Raw genomic sequence first — 18,442 nt, 5'->3', positions numbered from 1 at the left:
CGCCTATCACTCTTGAGTTTTTTTTGTCCAAGTTTCACAAATCAGTATGACTTCGTCAAGTAAGATGCTTCACTGAAAAGTCAGACCAATGACATTCACAGGAAGAAGAATGTTTACCTCGAAGAAGTATTTCACTCTGCTGTCTGCCCAAAACTTATAAAGAAAAAGGAGAAACCGCAAGGCTTAACCACCACCTCTTTTTTTGTGTACATGGACTGGTGACTGAAGGTTCATCCAATAGCCTCCCCAGCAGCTTCACCAGAGTCAGGACTTCTCTCAGACTACAGAGAGGAAGCACAGATCATTGCCTTAGCAGAGGATGGTTTCGATCCATCGACCTCTGGGTTATGGGCCCAGCACGCTTCCGCTGCGCCACTCTGCTCCTGATCACTATGACAAAGGAGAACAACAGACAGACAAACTGTTCTTAGGTAGGTCTAAAAGGGACCAGTTTGCCAAAGTCAAAAAGACTTGTGTACACATTGAGTTATATGTGCAGAAGTCTATTGGTCCGGTAAGATACATAGTCTCTGACATAAAGGCTTTCAAACGACAAATGTCCAATGGCAGTGGTGGGATTTGAACCCACGCCTCCTAAGAGACTGGAGCCTTAATCCAGCGCCTTGGACCGCTCGGCCACACTACCTATAGAAGCCTGTCACTCTTTAGTTTTTTTTTCCAAGATTTCGCAAATCAGTTTGACGTCGTCAAGTAAGATGCTTCACTGAAAAGTCAGACCAATGACATTCACAGGAAGAAGAATGTTTACCTTGAAGAAGTATTTCACTCTGCTGTTTGCCCAAAACTTATAAAGAAAAAGGAGAAATCGCAAGTCTTAACCACCATCACTTGTTTTGTGTACATGGACTGGTGACTGAAGGATTCATCCAATAGCCTCCCCAGCGTCTTCACCAGAGTCAGGACTTCTCTCAGACTACAGAGAGGAAGCACAGATCATTGCCTTAGCAGAGGATGGTTTCGATCCATCGACCTCTGGGTTATGGGCCCAGCACGCTTCCGCTGCGCCACTCTGCTCCTGATCACTATGACAAAGGAGAACAACAGACAGACAAACTGTTCTTAGGTAGGTCTAAAAGGGACCAGTTTGCCAAAGTCAAAACACTCCCAGCTTGAGGATCATGTGTACACATTGAGTTATATGTGCAGAAGTCTATTGGTCCGGTAAGATACATAGTCTCTGACATGAAGGCTTTCAAACGACTAACGTCCAATGGCAGTGGTGGGATTTGAACCCACGCCTCCTAAGTGACTGGAGCCTTAATCCAGCGCCTTGGACCCCTCGGCCACACTACCTACAGACGCCTATCACTCTTGAGTTTTTTTTGTCCAAGTTTCACAAATCAGTATGACTTCGTCAAGTAAGATGCTTCACTGAAAAGTCAGACCAATGACATTCACAGGAAGAAGAATGTTTACCTCGAAGAAGTATTTCACTCTGCTGTCTGCCCAAAACTTATAAAGAAAAAGGAGAAACCGCAAGGCTTAACCACCACCTCTTTTTTTGTGTACATGGACTGGTGACTGAAGGTTCATCCAATAGCCTCCCCAGCAGCTTCACCAGAGTCAGGACTTCTCTCAGACTACAGAGAGGAAGCACAGATCATTGCCTTAGCAGAGGATGGTTTCGATCCATCGACCTCTGGGTTATGGGCCCAGCACGCTTCCGCTGCGCCACTCTGCTCCTGATCACTATGACAAAGGAGAACAACAGACAGACAAACTGTTCTTAGGTAGGTCTAAAAGGGACCAGTTTGCCAAAGTCAAAAAGACTTGTGTACACATTGAGTTATATGTGCAGAAGTCTATTGGTCCGGTAAGATACATAGTCTCTGACATGAAGGCTTTCAAACGACAAATGTCCAATGGCAGTGGTGGGATTTGAAACCACGCCTCCTAAGAGACTGGAGCCTTAATCCAGCGCCTTGGACCGCTCGGCCACACTACCTATAGAAGCCTGTCACTCTTTAGTTTTTTTTTCCAAGATTTCGCAAATCAGTTTGACGTCGTCAAGTAAGATGCTTCACTGAAAAGTCAGACCAATGACATTCACAGGAAGAAGAATGTTTACCTTGAAGAAGTATTTCACTCTGCTGTTTGCCCAAAACTTATAAAGAAAAAGGAGAAATCGCAAGTCTTAACCACCATCACTTGTTTTGTGTACATGGACTGGTGACTGAAGGATTCATCCAATAGCCTCCCCAGCGTCTTCACCAGAGTCAGGACTTCTCTCAGACTACAGAGAGGAAGCACAGATCATTGCCTTAGCAGAGGATGGTTTCGATCCATCGACATCTGGGTTATGGGCCCAGCACGCTTCCGCTGCGCCACTCTGCTCCTGATCACTATGACAAAGGAGAACAACAGACAGACAAACTGTTCTTAGGTAGGTCTAAAAGGGACCAGTTTGCCAAGGTCAAAAAGACTTGTGTACACATTGAGTTATATGTGCAGAAGTCTATTGGTCCGGTAAGATACATAGTCTCTGACATGAAGGCTTTCAAACGACAAATGTCCAATGGCAGTGGTGGGATTTGAACCCACGCCTCCTAAGAGACTGGAGCCTTAATCCAGCGCCTTGGACCGCTCGGCCACACTACCTATAGAAGCCTGTCACTCTTTAGTTTTTTTTTCCAAGATTTCGCAAATCAGTTTGACGTCGTCAAGTAAGATGCTTCACTGAAAAGTCAGACCAATGACATTCACAGGAAGAAGAATGTTTACCTTGAAGAAGTATTTCACTCTGCTGTTTGCCCAAAACTTATAAAGAAAAAGGAGAAATCGCAAGTCTTAACCACCATCACTTGTTTTGTGTACATGGACTGGTGACTGAAGGATTCATCCAATAGCCTCCCCAGCGTCTTCACCAGAGTCAGGACTTCTCTCAGACTACAGAGAGGAAGCACAGATCATTGCCTTAGCAGACAGACAGACAAACTGTTCTTAGGTAGGTCTAAAAGGGACCAGTTTGCCAAAGTCAAAACACTCCCAGCTTGAGGATCATGTGTACACATTGAGTTATATGTGCAGAAGTCTATTGGTCCGGTAAGATACATAGTCTCTGACATGAAGGCTTTCAAACGACAAATGTCCAATGCCAGTGGAGGGATTTGAACCCACGCCTCCTAAGAGACTGGAGCCTTAATCCAGCGCCTTGGACCCCTCGGCCACACTACCTATAGACGCCTGTCACTCTTGAGTTTTTTTTGTCCAAGTTTCACAAATCAGTATGACGTCGTCAAGTAAGATGCTTCACTGAAAAGTCAGACCAATGACATTCACAGGAAGAAGAATGTTTACCTCGAAGAAGTATTTCACTCTGCTGTTTGCCCAAAACTTATAAAGAAAAAGGAGAAACCGCAAGGCTTAACCACCATCACTTGTTTTGTGTACATGGACTGGTGACTGAAGGTTCATCCAATAGCCTCCCCAGCGTCTTCACCAGAGTCAGGACTTCTCTCAGACTACAGAGAGGAAGCACAGATCATTGCCTTAGCAGAGGATGGTTTCGATCCATCGACCTCTGGGTTATGGGCCCAGCACGCTTCCTCTGCGCCACTCTGCTCCTGATCACTATGACAAAGGAGAACAACATAGAGACAAACTGTTCTTAGGTAGGTCTAAAAGGGACCAGTTTGCCAAAGTCAAAACACTCCCAGCTTGAGGATCATGTGTACACATTGAGTTATATGTGCAGAAGTCTATTGGTCCGGTAAGATACATAGTCTCTGACATGAAGGCTTTCAAACGACAAATGTCCAATGGCAGTGGTGGGATTTGAACCCACGCCTCCTAAGAGACTGGAGCCTTAATCCAGCGCCTTGGACCGCTCGGCCACACTACCTATAGAAGCCTGTCACTCTTTAGTTTTTTTTTCCAAGATTTCGCAAATCAGTTTGACGTCGTCAAGTAAGATGCTTCACTGAAAAGTCAGACCAATGACATTCACAGGAAGAAGAATGTTTACCTCGAAGAAGTATTTCACTCTGCTGTTTGCCCAAAACTTATAAAGAAAAAGGAGAAACTGCAAGGCTTAAACACCATCACTTGTGTCGTGTACATAGACTGGTAATTTAAGGGTTCGTCAAATACCCTCCACAGTGTCTTCACCAGAGTCAGTACTTCTCACAGACTACATAGAGGAAGCACAGATCATTGCCTTAGCAGAGGATGGTTTCGATCCATCGACCTCTGGGTTATGGGCCCAGCACGCTTCCGCTGCGCTACTCTGCTCCTGATCACTATGAAAAAGGAGAACAACAGACAGACAAACTCTTCTTAGGTAGGTCTAAAAGGGACCAGTTTGCCAAAGTCAAAACACTCCCAGCTTGAGAATCATGTGTACACATTGACTTATATGTGCAGAAGTCTATTGGTCCGGTAAGATACATAGTCTCTGACATGAAGGCTTTCAAACGACAAATGTCCAATGCCAGTGGTGGGATTTGAACCCACGCCTCCTAAGAGACTGGAGCCTTAATCCAGCGCCTTGGACCCCTCGGCCACACTACCTATAGACGCCTGTCACTCTTGAGTTTTTTTTGTCCAAGTTTCACAAATCAGTATGACGTCGTCAAGTAAGATGCTTCACTGAAAAGTCAGACCAATGACATTCACAGGAAGAAGAATGTTTACCTCGAAGAAGTATTTCACTCTGCTGTTTGCCCAAAACTTATAAAGAAGAAGGAGAATCCGCAAGGCTTAACCACCATCACTTGTTTTGTGTACATGGACTGGTGACTGAAGGTTCATCCAATAGCCTCCCCAGCGTCTTTACCAGAGTCAGGACTTCTCTCAGACTACAGAGAGGAAGCACAGATCATTGCCTTAGCAGAGGATGGTTTCGATCCATCGACCTCTGGGTTATGGGCCCAGCACGCTTCCGCTGCGCCACTCTGCTCCTGATCACTATGACAAAGGAGAACAACAGACAGACAAACTGTTCTTAGGTAGGTCTAAAAGGGACCAGTTTGCCAAAGTCAAAAAGACTTGTGTACACATTGAGTTATATGTGCAGAAGTCTATTGGTCCGGTAAGATACATAGTCTCTGACATGAAGGTTTTCAAACGACAAATGTCCAATGGCAGTGGTGGGATTTGAACCCACGCCTCCTAAGAGACTGGAGCCTTAATCCAGCGCCTTGGACCGCTCGGCCACACTACCTATAGAAGCCTGTTACTCTTTAGTTTTTTTTGCCAAGATTTCGCAAATCAGTTTGACGTCGTCAAGTAAGATGCTTCACTGAAAAGTCAGACCAATGACATTCACAGGAAGAAGAATGTTTACCTCGAAGAAGTATTTCACTCTGCTGTTTGCCCAAAACTTATAAAGAAAAAGGAGAAACAGCAAGTCTTAACCACCATCACCTGTTTTTTGTTTTGTGTACATGGACTGGTGACTGAAGGATTCATCCAATAGCCTCCCCAGCGTCTTCACCAGAGTCAGGACTTCTCTCAGACTACAGAGAGGAAGCACAGATCATTGCCTTAGCAGAGGATGGTTTCGATCCATCGACCTCTGGGTTATGGGCCCAGCACGCTTCCGCTGCGCCACTCTGCTCCTGATCACTATGACAAAGGAGAACAACAGACAGACAAACTGTTCTTAGGTAGGTCTAAAAGGGACCAGTTTGCCAAAGTCAAAACACTCCCAGCTTGAGGATCATGTGTACACATTGAGTTATATGTGCAGAAGTCTATTGGTCCGGTAAGATACATAGTCTCTGACATGAAGGCTTTCAAACGACTAACGTCCAATGGCAGTGGTGGGATTTGAACCCACGCCTCCTAAGTGACTGGAGCCTTAATCCAGCGCCTTGGACCCCTCGGCCACACTACCTACAGACGCCTGTCACTCTTGAGTTTTTTTTGTCCAAGTTTCACAAATCAGTATGACTTCGTCAAGTAAGATGCTTCACTGAAAAGTCAGACCAATGACATTCACAGGAAGAAGAATGTTTACCTCGAAGAAGTATTTCACTCTGCTGTTTGCCCAAAACTTATAAAGAAAAAGGAGAAACAGCAAGTCTTAACCACCATCACCTGTTTTTTGTTTTGTGTACATGGACTGGTGACTGAAGGATTCATCCAATAGCCTCCCCAGCGTCTTCACCAGAGTCAGGACTTCTCTCAGACTACAGAGAGGAAGCACAGATCATTGCCTTAGCAGAGGATGGTTTCGATCCATCGACCTCTGGGTTATGGGCCCAGCACGCTTCCGCTGCGCCACTCTGCTCCTGATCACTATGACAAAGGAGAACAACAGACAGACAAACTGTTCTTAGGTAGGTCTAAAAGGGACCAGTTTGCCAAAGTCAAAAAGACTTGTGTACACATTGAGTTATATGTGCAGAAGTCTATTGGTCCGGTAAGATACATAGTCTCTGACATGAAGGCTTTCAAACGACAAATGTCCAATGGCAGTGGTGGGATTTGAACCCACGCCTCCTAAGAGACTGGAGCCTTAATCCAGCGCCTTGGACCGCTCGGCCACACTACCTATAGAAGCCTGTCACTCTTTAGTTTTTTTTTCCAAGATTTCGCAAATCAGTTTGACGTCGTCAAGTAAGATGCTTCACTGAAAAGTCAGACCAATGACATTCACAGGAAGAAGAATGTTTACCTTGAAGAAGTATTTCACTCTGCTGTTTGCCCAAAACTTATAAAGAAAAAGGAGAAATCGCAAGTCTTAACCACCATCACTTGTTTTGTGTACATGGACTGGTGACTGAAGGATTCATCCAATAGCCTCCCCAGCGTCTTCACCAGAGTCAGGACTTCTCTCAGACTACAGAGAGGAAGCACAGATCATTGCCTTAGCAGAGGATGGTTTCGATCCATCGACCTCTGGGTTATGGGCCCAGCACGCTTCCGCTGCGCCACTCTGCTCCTGATCACTATGACAAAGGAGAACAACAGACAGACAAACTGTTCTTAGGTAGGTCTAAAAGGGACCAGTTTGCCAAGGTCAAAAAGACTTGTGTACACATTGAGTTATATGTGCAGAAGTCTATTGGTCCGGTAAGATACATAGTCTCTGACATGAAGGCTTTCAAACGACAAATGTCCAATGGCAGTGGTGGGATTTGAACCCACGCCTCCTAAGAGACTGGAGCCTTAATCCAGCGCCTTGGACCGCTCGGCCACACTACCTATAGAAGCCTGTCACTCTTTAGTTTTTTTTTCCAAGATTTCGCAAATCAGTTTGACGTCGTCAAGTAAGATGCTTCACTGAAAAGTCAGACCAATGACATTCACAGGAAGAAGAATGTTTACCTTGAAGAAGTATTTCACTCTGCTGTTTGCCCAAAACTTATAAAGAAAAAGGAGAAATCGCAAGTCTTAACCACCATCACTTGTTTTGTGTACATGGACTGGTGACTGAAGGATTCATCCAATAGCCTCCCCAGCGTCTTCACCAGAGTCAGGACTTCTCTCAGACTACAGAGAGGAAGCACAGATCATTGCCTTAGCAGAGGATGGTTTCGATCCATCGACCTCTGGGTTATGGGCCCAGCACGCTTCCGCTGCGCCACTCTGCTCCTGATCACTATGACAAAGGAGAACAACAGACAGACAAACTGTTCTTAGGTAGGTCTAAAAGGGACCAGTTTGCCAAAGTCAAAAAGACTTGTGTACACATTGAGTTATATGTGCAGAAGTCTATTGGTCCGGTAAGATACATAGTCTCTGACATGAAGGCTTTCAAACGACAAATGTCCAATGGCAGTGGTGGGATTTGAACCCACGCCTCCTAAGAGACTGGAGCCTTAATCCAGCGCCTTGGACCGCTCGGCCACACTACCTATAGAAGCCTGTCACTCTTTAGTTTTTTTTTCCAAGATTTAGCAAATCAGTTTGACGTCGTCAAGTAAGATGCTTCACTGAAAAGTCAGACCAATGACATTCACAGGAAGAAGAATGTTTACCTCGAAGAAGTATTTCACTCTGCTGTTTGCCCAAAACTTATAAAGAAGAAGGAGAATCCGCAAGGCTTAACCACCACCTCTTGTTTTGTGTACATGGACTGGTGACTGAAGGTTCATCCAATAGCCTCCCCAGCGTCTTCACCAGAGTCAGGACTTCTCTCAGACTACAGAGAGGAAGCACAGATCATTGCCTTAGCAGAGGATGGTTTCGATCCATCGACCTCTGGGTTATGGGCCCAGCACGCTTCCGCTGCGCCACTCTGCTCCTGATCACTATGACAAAGGAGAACAACAGACAGACAAACTGTTCTTAGGTAGGTCTAAAAGGGACCAGTTTGCCAAAGTCAAAACACTCCCAGCTTGAGGATCATGTGTACACATTGAGTTATATGTGCAGAAGTCTATTGGTCCGGTAAGATACATAGTCTCTGACATGAAGGCTTTCAAACGACTAACGTCCAATGGCAGTGGTGGGATTTGAACCCACGCCTCCTAAGAGACTGGAGCCTTAATCCAGCGCCTTGGACCCCTCGGCCACACTACCTACAGACGCCTGTCACTCTTGAGTTTTTTTTGTCCAAGTTTCACAAATCAGTATGACGTCGTCAAGTAAGATGCTTCACTGAAAAGTCAGACCAATGACATTCACAGGAAGAAGAATGTTTACCTCGAAGAAGTATTTCACTCTGCTGTTTGCCCAAAACTTATAAAGAAAAAGGAGAAACCGCAAGGCTTAACCACCATCACTTGTTTTGTGTACATGGACTGGTGACTGAAGGTTCATCCAATAGCCTCCCCAGCGTCTTTACCAGAGTCAGGACTTCTCTCAGACTACAGAGAGGAAGCACAGATCATTGCCTTAGCAGAGGATGGTTTCGATCCATCGACCTCTGGGTTATGGGCCCAGCACGCTTCCGCTGCGCCACTCTGCTCCTGATCACTATGACAAAGGAGAACAACAGACAGACAAACTGTTCTTAGGTAGGTCTAAAAGGGACCAGTTTGCCAAAGTCAAAAAGACTTGTGTACACATTGAGTTATATGTGCAGAAGTCTATTGGTCCGGTAAGATACATAGTCTCTGACATGAAGGTTTTCAAACGACAAATGTCCAATGGCAGTGGTGGGATTTGAACCCACGCCTCCTAAGAGACTGGAGCCTTAATCCAGCGCCTTGGACCGCTCGGCCACACTACCTATAGAAGCCTGTTACTCTTTAGTTTTTTTTGCCAAGATTTCGCAAATCAGTTTGACGTCGTCAAGTAAGATGCTTCACTGAAAAGTCAGACCAATGACATTCACAGGAAGAAGAATGTTTACCTCGAAGAAGTATTTCACTCTGCTGTTTGCCCAAAACTTATAAAGAAAAAGGAGAAATCGCAAGTCTTAACCACCATCACTTGTTTTGTGTACATGGACTGGTGACTGAAGGATTCATCCAATAGCCTCCCCAGCGTCTTCACCAGAGTCAGGACTTCTCTCAGACTACAGAGAGGAAGCACAGATCATTGCCTTAGCAGAGGATGGTTTCGATCCATCGACCTCTGGGTTATGGGCCCAGCACGCTTCCGCTGCGCCACTCTGCTCCTGATCACTATGACAAAGGAGAACAACAGACAGACAAACTGTTCTTAGGTAGGTCTAAAAGGGACCAGTTTGCCAAAGTCAAAAAGACTTGTGTACACATTGAGTTATATGTGCAGAAGTCTATTGGTCCGGTAAGATACATAGTCTCTGACATGAAGGCTTTCAAACGACAAATGTCCAATGGCAGTGGTGGGATTTGAACCCACGCCTCCTAAGAGACTGGAGCCTTAATCCAGCACCTTGGACCGCTCGGCCACACTACCTATAGAAGCCTGTCACTCTTTAGTTTTTTTTTCCAAGATTTAGCAAATCAGTTTGACGTCGTCAAGTAAGATGCTTCACTGAAAAGTCAGACCAATGACATTCACAGGAAGAAGAATGTTTACCTCGAAGAAGTATTTCACTCTGCTGTTTGCCCAAAACTTATAAAGAAGAAGGAGAATCCGCAAGGCTTAACCACCACCTCTTGTTTTGTGTACATGGACTGGTGACTGAAGGTTCATCCAATAGCCTCCCCAGCGTCTTCACCAGAGTCAGGACTTCTCTCAGACTACAGAGAGGAAGCACAGATCATTGCCTTAGCAGAGGATGGTTTCGATCCATCGACCTCTGGGTTATGGGCCCAGCACGCTTCCGCTGCGCCACTCTGCTCCTGATCACTATGACAAAGGAGAACAACAGACAGACAAACTGTTCTTAGGTAGGTCTAAAAGGGACCAGTTTGCCAAAGTCAAAACACTCCCAGCTTGAGGATCATGTGTACACATTGAGTTATATGTGCAGAAGTCTATTGGTCCGGTAAGATACATAGTCTCTGACATGAAGGCTTTCAAACGACTAACGTCCAATGGCAGTGGTGGGATTTGAACCCACGCCTCCTAAGAGACTGGAGCCTTAATCCAGCGCCTTGGACCCCTCGGCCACACTACCTACAGACGCCTGTCACTCTTGAGTTTTTTTTGTCCAAGTTTCACAAATCAGTATGACGTCGTCAAGTAAGATGCTTCACTGAAAAGTCAGACCAATGACATTCACAGGAAGAAGAATGTTTACCTCGAAGAAGTATTTCACTCTGCTGTTTGCCCAAAACTTATAAAGAAAAAGGAGAAACCGCAAGGCTTAACCACCATCACTTGTTTTGTGTACATGGACTGGTGACTGAAGGTTCATCCAATAGCCTCCCCAGCGTCTTTACCAGAGTCAGGACTTCTCTCAGACTACAGAGAGGAAGCACAGATCATTGCCTTAGCAGAGGATGGTTTCGATCCATCGACCTCTGGGTTATGGGCCCAGCACGCTTCCGCTGCGCCACTCTGCTCCTGATCACTATGACAAAGGAGAACAACAGACAGACAAACTGTTCTTAGGTAGGTCTAAAAAGGACCAGTTTGCCAAAGTCAAAAAGACTTGTGTACACATTGAGTTATATGTGCAGAAGTCTATTGGTCCGGTAAGATACATAGTCTCTGACATGAAGGTTTTCAAACGACAAATGTCCAATGGCAGTGGTGGGATTTGAACCCACGCCTCCTAAGAGACTGGAGCCTTAATCCAGCGCCTTGGACCGCTCGGCCACACTACCTATAGAAGCCTGTTACTCTTTAGTTTTTTTTGCCAAGATTTCGCAAATCAGTTTGACGTCGTCAAGTAAGATGCTTCACTGAAAAGTCAGACCAATGACATTCACAGGAAGAAGAATGTTTACCTCGAAGAAGTATTTCACTCTGCTGTTTGCCCAAAACTTATAAAGAAAAAGGAGAAACAGCAAGTCTTAACCACCATCACCTGTTTTTTGTTTTGTGTACATGGACTGGTGACTGAAGGATTCATCCAATAGCCTCCCCAGCGTCTTCACCAGAGTCAGGACTTCTCTCAGACTACAGAGAGGAAGCACAGATCATTGCCTTAGCAGAGGATGGTTTCGATCCATCGACCTCTGGGTTATGGGCCCAGCACGCTTCCGCTGCGCCACTCTGCTCCTGATCACTATGACAAAGGAGAACAACAGACAGACAAACTGTTCTTAGGTAGGTCTAAAAGGGACCAGTTTGCCAAAGTCAAAAAGACTTGTGTACACATTGAGTTATATGTGCAGAAGTCTATTGGTCCGGTAAGATACATAGTCTCTGACATGAAGGCTTTCAAACGACAAATGTCCAATGGTAGTGGTGGGATTTGAACCCACGCCTCCTAAGAGACTGGAGCCTTAATCCAGCGCCTTGGACCGCTCGGCCACACTACCTATAGAAGCCTGTCACTCTTTAGTTTTTTTTTCCAAGATTTCGCAAATCAGTTTGACGTCGTCAAGTAAGATGCTTCACTGAAAAGTCAGACCAATGACATTCACAGGAAGAAGAATGTTTACCTTGAAGAAGTATTTCACTCTGCTGTTTGCCCAAAACTTATAAAGAAAAAGGAGAAATCGCAAGTCTTAACCACCATCACTTGTTTTGTGTACATGGACTGGTGACTGAAGGATTCATCCAATAGCCTCCCCAGCGTCTTCACCAGAGTCAGGACTTCTCTCAGACTACAGAGAGGAAGCACAGATCATTGCCTTAGCAGAGGATGGTTTCGATCCATCGACCTCTGGGTTATGGGCCCAGCACGCTTGCGCTGCGCCACTTTGCTCCTGATCACTATGACAAAGGAGAACAACAGACAGACAAACTGTTCTTAGGTAGGGCTAAAAAGGACCAGTTTGCCAAAGTCAAAAAGACTTGTGTACACATTGAGTTATATGTGCAGAAGTCTATTGGTCCGGTAAGATACATAGTCTCTGACATGAAGGTTTTCAAACGACAAATGTCCAATGGCAGTGGTGGGATTTGAACCCACGCCTCCTAAGAGACTGGAGCCTTAATCCAGCGCCTTGGACCGCTCGGCCACACTACCTATAGAAGCCTGTTACTCTTTAGTTTTTTTTGCCAAGATTTCGCAAATCAGTTTGACGTCGTCAAGTAAGATGCTTCACTGAAAAGTCAGACCAATGACATTCACAGGAAGAAGAATGTTCACCTCGAAGAAGTATTTCACTCTGCTGTTTGCCCAAAACTTATAAAGAAAAAGGAGAAACCTCAAGTCTTAACCACCATCACCTGTTTTTTGTTCTGTGTACATGGACTGGTGACTGAAGGATTCATCCAATAGCCTCCCCAGCGTCTTCACCAGAGTCAGGACTTCTCTCAGACTACAGAGAGGAAGCACAGATCATTGCCTTAGCAGAGGATGGTTTCGATCCATCGACCTCTGGGTTATGGGCCCAGCACGCTTCCGCTGCGCCACTCTGCTCCTGATCACTATGACAAAGGAGAACAACAGACAGACAAACTGTTCTTAGGTAGGTCTAAAAGGGACCAGTTTGCCAAAGTCAAAACACTCCCAGCTTGAGGATCATGTGTACACATTGAGTTATATGTGCAGAAGTCTATTGGTCCGGTAAGATACATAGTCTCTGACATGAAGGCTTTCAAACGACTAACGTCCAATGGCAGTGGTGGGATTTGAACCCACGCCTCCTAAGTGACTGGAGCCTTAATCCAGCGCCTTGGACCCCTCGGCCACACTACCTACAGACGCCTGTCACTCTTGAGTTTTTTTTGTCCAAGTTTCACAAATCAGTATGACGTCGTCAAGTAAGATGCTTCACTGAAAAGTCAGACCAATGACATTCACAGGAAGAAGAATGTTTACCTCGAAGAAGTATTTCACTCTGCTGTCTGCTCAAAACTTATAAAGAAAAAGGAGAAACCGCAAGGCTTAACCACCACCTCTTTTTTTGTGTACATGGACTGGTGACTGAAGGTTCATCCAATAGCCTCCCCAGCAGCTTCACCAGAGTCAGGACTTCTCTCAGACTACAGAGAGGAAGCACAGATCATTGCCTTAGCAGAGGATGGTTTCGATCCATCGACCTCTGGGTTATGGGCCCAGCACGCTTCCGCTGCGCCACTCTGCTCCTGATCACTATGACAAAGGAGAACAACAGACAGACAAACTGTTCTTAGGTAGGTCTAAAAGGGACCAGTTTGCCAAAGTCAAAAAGACTTGTGTACACATTGAGTTATATGTGCAGAAGTCTATTGGTCCGGTAAGATACATAGTCTCTGACATGAAGGCTTTCAAACGACAAATGTCCAATGGCAGTGGTGGGATTTGAACCCACGCCTCCTAAGAGACTGGAGCCTTAATTCAGCGCCTTGGACCGCTCGGCCACACTACCTATAGAAGCCTGTCACTCTTTAGTTTTTTTTTCCAAGATTTCGCAAATCAGTTTGACGTCGTCAAGTAAGATGCTTCACTGAAAAGTCAGACCAATGACATTCACAGGAAGAAGAATGTTTACCTTGAAGAAGTATTTCACTCTGCTGTTTGCCCAAAACTTATAAAGAAAAAGGAGAAATCGCAAGTCTTAACCACCATCACTTGTTTTGTGTACATGGACTGGTGACTGAAGGATTCATCCAATAGCCTCCCCAGCGTCTTCACCAGAGTCAGGACTTCTCTCAGACTACAGAGAGGAAGCACAGATCATTGCCTTAGCAGAGGATGGTTTCGATCCATCGACATCTGGGTTATGGGCCCAGCACGCTTCCGCTGCGCCACTCTGCTCCTGATCACTATGACAAAGGAGAACAACAGACAGACAAACTGTTCTTAGGTAGGTCTAAAAGGGACCAGTTTGCCAAGGTCAAAAAGACTTGTGTACACATTGAGTTATATGTGCAGAAGTCTATTGGTCCGGTAAGATACATAGTCTCTGACATGAAGGCTTTCAAACGACAAATGTCCAATGGCAGTGGTGGGATTTGAACCCACGCCTCCTAAGAGACTGGAGCCTTAATCCAGCGCCTTGGACCGCTCGGCCACACTACCTATAGAAGCCTGTCACTCTTTAGTTTTTTTTTCCAAGATTTCGCAAATCAGTTTGACGTCGTCAAGTAAGATGCTTCACTGAAAAGTCAGACCAATGACATTCACAGGAAGAAGAATGTTTACCTTGAAGAAGTATTTCACTCTGCTGTTTGCCCAAAACTTATAAAGAAAAAGGAGAAATCGCAAGTCTTAACCACCATCACTTGTTTTGTGTACATGGACTGGTGACTGAAGGATTCATCCAATAGCCTCCCCAGCGTCTTCACCAGAGTCAGGACTTCTCTCAGACTACAGAGAGGAAGCACAGATCATTGCCTTAGCAGAGGATGGTTTCGATCCATCGACCTCTGGGTTATGGGCCCAGCACGCTTCCGCTGCGCCACTCTGCTCCTGATCACTATGACAAAGGAGAACAACAGACAGACAAACTGTTCTTAGGTAGGTCTAAAAAGGACCAGTTTGCCAAAGTCAAAAAGACTTGTGTACACATTGAGTTATATGTGCAGAAGTCTATTGGTCCGGTAAGATACATAGTCTCTGACATGAAGGCTTTCAAACGACAAATGTCCAATGGCAGTGGTGGGATTTGAACCCACGCCTCCTAAGAGACTGGAGCCTTAATCCAGCGCCTTGGACCCCTCGGCCACACTACCTATAGACGCCTGTCACTCTTGAGTTTTTTTTGTCCAAGTTTCACAAATCAGTATGACGTCGTCAAGTAAGATGCTTCACTGAAAAGTCAGACCAATGACATTCACAGGAAGAAGAATGTTTACCTTGAAGAAGTATTTCACTCTGCTGTTTGCCCAAAACTTATAAAGAAAAAGGAGAAATCGCAAGTCTTAACCACCATCACTTGTTTTGTGTACATGGACTGGTGACTGAAGGATTCATCCAATAGCCTCCCCAGCGTCTTCACCAGAGTCAGGACTTCTCTCAGACTACAGAGAGGAAGCACAGATCATTGCCTTAGCAGAGGATGGTTTCGATCCATCGACCTCTGGGTTATGGGCCCAGCACGCTTCCGCTGCGCCACTCTGCTCCTGATCACTATGACAAAGGAGAACAACAGACAGACAAACTGTTCTTAGGTAGGTCTAAAAGGGACCAGTTTGCCAAAGTCAAAACACTCCCAGCTTGAGGATCATGTGTACACATTGAGTTATATGTGCAGAAGTCTATTGGTCCGGTAAGATACATAGTCTCTGACATGAAGGCTTTCAAACGACTAACGTCCAATGGCAGTGGTGGGATTTGAACCCACGCCTCCTAAGTGACTGGAGCCTTAATCCAGCGCCTTGGACCCCTCGGCCACACTACCTACAGACGCCTATCACTCTTGAGTTTTTTTTGTCCAAGTTTCACAAATCAGTATGACTTCGTCAAGTAAGATGCTTCACTGAAAAGTCAGACCAATGACATTCACAGGAAGAAGAATGTTTACCTCGAAGAAGTATTTCACTCTGCTGTCTGCCCAAAACTTATAAAGAAAAAGGAGAAACCGCAAGGCTTAACCACCACCTCTTTTTTTGTGTACATGGACTGGTGACTGAAGGTTCATCCAATAGCCTCCCCAGCAGCTTCACCAGAGTCAGGACTTCTCTCAGACTACAGAGAGGAAGCACAGATCATTGCCTTAGCAGAGGATGGTTTCGATCCATCGACCTCTGGGTTATGGGCCCAGCACGCTTCCGCTGCGCCACTCTGCTCCTGATCACTATGACAAAGGAGAACAACAGACAGACAAACTGTTCTTAGGTAGGTCTAAAAGGGACCAGTTTGCCAAAGTCAAAAAGACTTGTGTACACATTGAGTTATATGTGCAGAAGTCTATTGGTCCGGTAAGATACATAGTCTCTGACATGAAGGCTTTCAAACGACAAATGTCCAATGGCAGTGGTGGGATTTGAACCCACGCCTCCTAAGAGACTGGAGCCTTAATCCAGCGCCTTGGACCGCTCGGCCACACTACCTATAGAAGCCTGTCACTCTTTAGTTTTTTTTTCCAAGATTTCGCAAATCAGTTTGACGTCGTCAAGTAAGATGCTTCACTGAAAAGTCAGACCAATGACATTCACAGGAAGAAGAATGTTTACCTTGAAGAAGTATTTCACTCTGCTGTTTGCCCAAAACTTATAAAGAAAAAGGAGAAATCGCAAGTCTTAACCACCATCACTTGTTTTGTGTACATGGACTGGTGACTGAAGGATTCATCCAATAGCCTCCCCAGCGTCTTCACCAGAGTCAGGACTTCTCTCAGACTACAGAGAGGAAGCACAGATCATTGCCTTAGCAGAGGATGGTTTCGATCCATCGACCTCTGGGTTATGGGCCCAGCACGCTTCCGCTGCGCCACTCTGCTCCTGATCACTATGACAAAGGAGAACAACAGACAGACAAACTGTTCTTAGGTAGGTCTAAAAGGGACCAGTTTGCCAAAGTCAAAACACTCCCAGCTTGAGGATCATGTGTACACATTGAGTTATATGTGCAGAAGTCTATTGGTCCGGTAAGATACATAGTCTCTGACATGAAGGCTTTCAAACGACTAACGTCCAATGGCAGTGGTGGGATTTGAACCCACGCCTCCTAAGTGACTGGAGCCTTAATCCAGCGCCTTGGACCCCTCGGCCACACTACCTACAGACGCCTATCACTCTTGAGTTTTTTTTGTCCAAGTTTCACAAATCAGTATGACTTCGTCAAGTAAGATGCTTCACTGAAAAGTCAGACCAATGACATTCACAGGAAGAAGAATGTTTACCTCGAAGAAGTATTTCACTCTGCTGTCTGCCCAAAACTTATAAAGAAAAAGGAGAAACCGCAAGGCTTAACCACCACCTCTTTTTTTGTGTACATGGACTGGTGACTGAAGGTTCATCCAATAGCCTCCCCAGCAGCTTCACCAGAGTCAGGACTTCTCTCAGACTACAGAGAGGAAGCACAGATCATTGCCTTAGCAGAGGATGGTTTCGATCCATCGACCTCTGGGTTATGGGCCCAGCACGCTTCCGCTGCGCCACTCTGCTCCTGATCACTATGACAAAGGAGAACAACAGACAGACAAACTGTTCTTAGGTAGGTCTAAAAGGGACCAGTTTGCCAAAGTCAAAAAGACTTGTGTACACATTGAGTTATATGTGCAGAAGTCTATTGGTCCGGTAAGATACATAGTCTCTGACATGAAGGCTTTCAAACGACAAATGTCCAATGGCAGTGGTGGGATTTGAACCCACGCCTCCTAAGAGACTGGAGCCTTAATCCAGCGCCTTGGACCGCTCGGCCACACTACCTATAGAAGCCTGTCACTCTTTAGTTTTTTTTTCCAAGATTTCGCAAATCAGTTTGACGTCGTCAAGTAAGATGCTTCACTGAAAAGTCAGACCAATGACATTCACAGGAAGAAGAATGTTTACCTTGAAGAAGTATTTCACTCTGCTGTTTGCCCAAAACTTATAAAGAAAAAGGAGAAATCGCAAGTCTTAACCACCATCACTTGTTTTGTGTACATGGACTGGTGACTGAAGGATTCATCCAATAGCCTCCCCAGCGTCTTCACCAGAGTCAGGACTTCTCTCAGACTACAGAGAGGAAGCACAGATCATTGCCTTAGCAGAGGATGGTTTCGATCCATCGACATCTGGGTTATGGGCCCAGCACGCTTCCGCTGCGCCACTCTGCTCCTGATCACTATGACAAAGGAGAACAACAGACAGACAAACTGTTCTTAGGTAGGTCTAAAAGGGACCAGTTTGCCAAGGTCAAAAAGACTTGTGTACACATTGAGTTATATGTGCAGAAGTCTATTGGTCCGGTAAGATACATAGTCTCTGACATGAAGGCTTTCAAACGACAAATGTCCAATGGCAGTGGTGGGATTTGAACCCACGCCTCCTAAGAGACTGGAGCCTTAATCCAGCGCCTTGGACCGCTCGGCCACACTACCTATAGAAGCCTGTCACTCTTTAGTTTTTTTTTCCAAGATTTCGCAAATCAGTTTGACGTCGTCAAGTAAGATGCTTCACTGAAAAGTCA

The 18,442-nt window shown here is 45.5% G+C and overlaps 26 non-coding genes across 26 annotated transcripts; all 26 read right to left on the bottom strand.

The window, feature by feature from the left end:
- Positions 1–564: 564 nt before the first annotated feature.
- Positions 565–646, bottom strand: trnal-aag (transfer RNA leucine (anticodon AAG)). The gene has a single exon. It is a non-coding gene; the product is annotated as a tRNA-Leu (tRNA).
- A 586-nt stretch (positions 647–1,232) lies between these two features.
- Positions 1,233–1,314, bottom strand: trnal-aag (transfer RNA leucine (anticodon AAG)). Its single transcript has one exon. It is a non-coding gene; the product is annotated as a tRNA-Leu (tRNA).
- Positions 1,315–2,537: 1,223 nt separating this feature from the next.
- Positions 2,538–2,619, bottom strand: trnal-aag (transfer RNA leucine (anticodon AAG)). Its single transcript has one exon. It is a non-coding gene; the product is annotated as a tRNA-Leu (tRNA).
- Positions 2,620–3,780: 1,161 nt separating this feature from the next.
- On the bottom strand, positions 3,781–3,862 carry trnal-aag (transfer RNA leucine (anticodon AAG)). Its single transcript has one exon. It is a non-coding gene; the product is annotated as a tRNA-Leu (tRNA).
- Positions 3,863–4,448: 586 nt separating this feature from the next.
- Positions 4,449–4,530, bottom strand: trnal-aag (transfer RNA leucine (anticodon AAG)). Its single transcript has one exon. It is a non-coding gene; the product is annotated as a tRNA-Leu (tRNA).
- Positions 4,531–5,100: 570 nt separating this feature from the next.
- Positions 5,101–5,182, bottom strand: trnal-aag (transfer RNA leucine (anticodon AAG)). The gene has a single exon. It is a non-coding gene; the product is annotated as a tRNA-Leu (tRNA).
- Positions 5,183–5,775: 593 nt separating this feature from the next.
- On the bottom strand, positions 5,776–5,857 carry trnal-aag (transfer RNA leucine (anticodon AAG)). The gene has a single exon. It is a non-coding gene; the product is annotated as a tRNA-Leu (tRNA).
- Positions 5,858–6,435: 578 nt separating this feature from the next.
- Positions 6,436–6,517, bottom strand: trnal-aag (transfer RNA leucine (anticodon AAG)). Its single transcript has one exon. It is a non-coding gene; the product is annotated as a tRNA-Leu (tRNA).
- A 571-nt stretch (positions 6,518–7,088) lies between these two features.
- Positions 7,089–7,170, bottom strand: trnal-aag (transfer RNA leucine (anticodon AAG)). The gene has a single exon. It is a non-coding gene; the product is annotated as a tRNA-Leu (tRNA).
- A 571-nt stretch (positions 7,171–7,741) lies between these two features.
- Positions 7,742–7,823, bottom strand: trnal-aag (transfer RNA leucine (anticodon AAG)). The gene has a single exon. It is a non-coding gene; the product is annotated as a tRNA-Leu (tRNA).
- Positions 7,824–8,408: 585 nt separating this feature from the next.
- Positions 8,409–8,490, bottom strand: trnal-aag (transfer RNA leucine (anticodon AAG)). Its single transcript has one exon. It is a non-coding gene; the product is annotated as a tRNA-Leu (tRNA).
- A 570-nt stretch (positions 8,491–9,060) lies between these two features.
- Positions 9,061–9,142, bottom strand: trnal-aag (transfer RNA leucine (anticodon AAG)). Its single transcript has one exon. It is a non-coding gene; the product is annotated as a tRNA-Leu (tRNA).
- A 571-nt stretch (positions 9,143–9,713) lies between these two features.
- Positions 9,714–9,795, bottom strand: trnal-aag (transfer RNA leucine (anticodon AAG)). Its single transcript has one exon. It is a non-coding gene; the product is annotated as a tRNA-Leu (tRNA).
- Positions 9,796–10,380: 585 nt separating this feature from the next.
- On the bottom strand, positions 10,381–10,462 carry trnal-aag (transfer RNA leucine (anticodon AAG)). Its single transcript has one exon. It is a non-coding gene; the product is annotated as a tRNA-Leu (tRNA).
- A 570-nt stretch (positions 10,463–11,032) lies between these two features.
- Positions 11,033–11,114, bottom strand: trnal-aag (transfer RNA leucine (anticodon AAG)). Its single transcript has one exon. It is a non-coding gene; the product is annotated as a tRNA-Leu (tRNA).
- Positions 11,115–11,692: 578 nt separating this feature from the next.
- Positions 11,693–11,774, bottom strand: trnal-aag (transfer RNA leucine (anticodon AAG)). The gene has a single exon. It is a non-coding gene; the product is annotated as a tRNA-Leu (tRNA).
- A 571-nt stretch (positions 11,775–12,345) lies between these two features.
- Positions 12,346–12,427, bottom strand: trnal-aag (transfer RNA leucine (anticodon AAG)). The gene has a single exon. It is a non-coding gene; the product is annotated as a tRNA-Leu (tRNA).
- Positions 12,428–13,020: 593 nt separating this feature from the next.
- On the bottom strand, positions 13,021–13,102 carry trnal-aag (transfer RNA leucine (anticodon AAG)). Its single transcript has one exon. It is a non-coding gene; the product is annotated as a tRNA-Leu (tRNA).
- Positions 13,103–13,672: 570 nt separating this feature from the next.
- On the bottom strand, positions 13,673–13,754 carry trnal-aag (transfer RNA leucine (anticodon AAG)). The gene has a single exon. It is a non-coding gene; the product is annotated as a tRNA-Leu (tRNA).
- Positions 13,755–14,325: 571 nt separating this feature from the next.
- trnal-aag (transfer RNA leucine (anticodon AAG)) lies at positions 14,326–14,407 on the bottom strand. Its single transcript has one exon. It is a non-coding gene; the product is annotated as a tRNA-Leu (tRNA).
- A 571-nt stretch (positions 14,408–14,978) lies between these two features.
- On the bottom strand, positions 14,979–15,060 carry trnal-aag (transfer RNA leucine (anticodon AAG)). Its single transcript has one exon. It is a non-coding gene; the product is annotated as a tRNA-Leu (tRNA).
- Positions 15,061–15,646: 586 nt separating this feature from the next.
- Positions 15,647–15,728, bottom strand: trnal-aag (transfer RNA leucine (anticodon AAG)). Its single transcript has one exon. It is a non-coding gene; the product is annotated as a tRNA-Leu (tRNA).
- A 570-nt stretch (positions 15,729–16,298) lies between these two features.
- On the bottom strand, positions 16,299–16,380 carry trnal-aag (transfer RNA leucine (anticodon AAG)). The gene has a single exon. It is a non-coding gene; the product is annotated as a tRNA-Leu (tRNA).
- Positions 16,381–16,966: 586 nt separating this feature from the next.
- Positions 16,967–17,048, bottom strand: trnal-aag (transfer RNA leucine (anticodon AAG)). The gene has a single exon. It is a non-coding gene; the product is annotated as a tRNA-Leu (tRNA).
- A 570-nt stretch (positions 17,049–17,618) lies between these two features.
- Positions 17,619–17,700, bottom strand: trnal-aag (transfer RNA leucine (anticodon AAG)). Its single transcript has one exon. It is a non-coding gene; the product is annotated as a tRNA-Leu (tRNA).
- A 571-nt stretch (positions 17,701–18,271) lies between these two features.
- trnal-aag (transfer RNA leucine (anticodon AAG)) lies at positions 18,272–18,353 on the bottom strand. The gene has a single exon. It is a non-coding gene; the product is annotated as a tRNA-Leu (tRNA).
- Between the last annotated feature and the right edge of the window lie 89 nt (positions 18,354–18,442).

Source organism: Solea solea, chromosome 14, assembly GCF_958295425.1.
Source record: "Solea solea chromosome 14, fSolSol10.1, whole genome shotgun sequence".
In the NCBI taxonomy this organism is placed as follows: domain Eukaryota; kingdom Metazoa; phylum Chordata; class Actinopteri; order Pleuronectiformes; family Soleidae; genus Solea; species Solea solea.
This window is presented reverse-complemented; position numbering and strand designations above follow the sequence as displayed.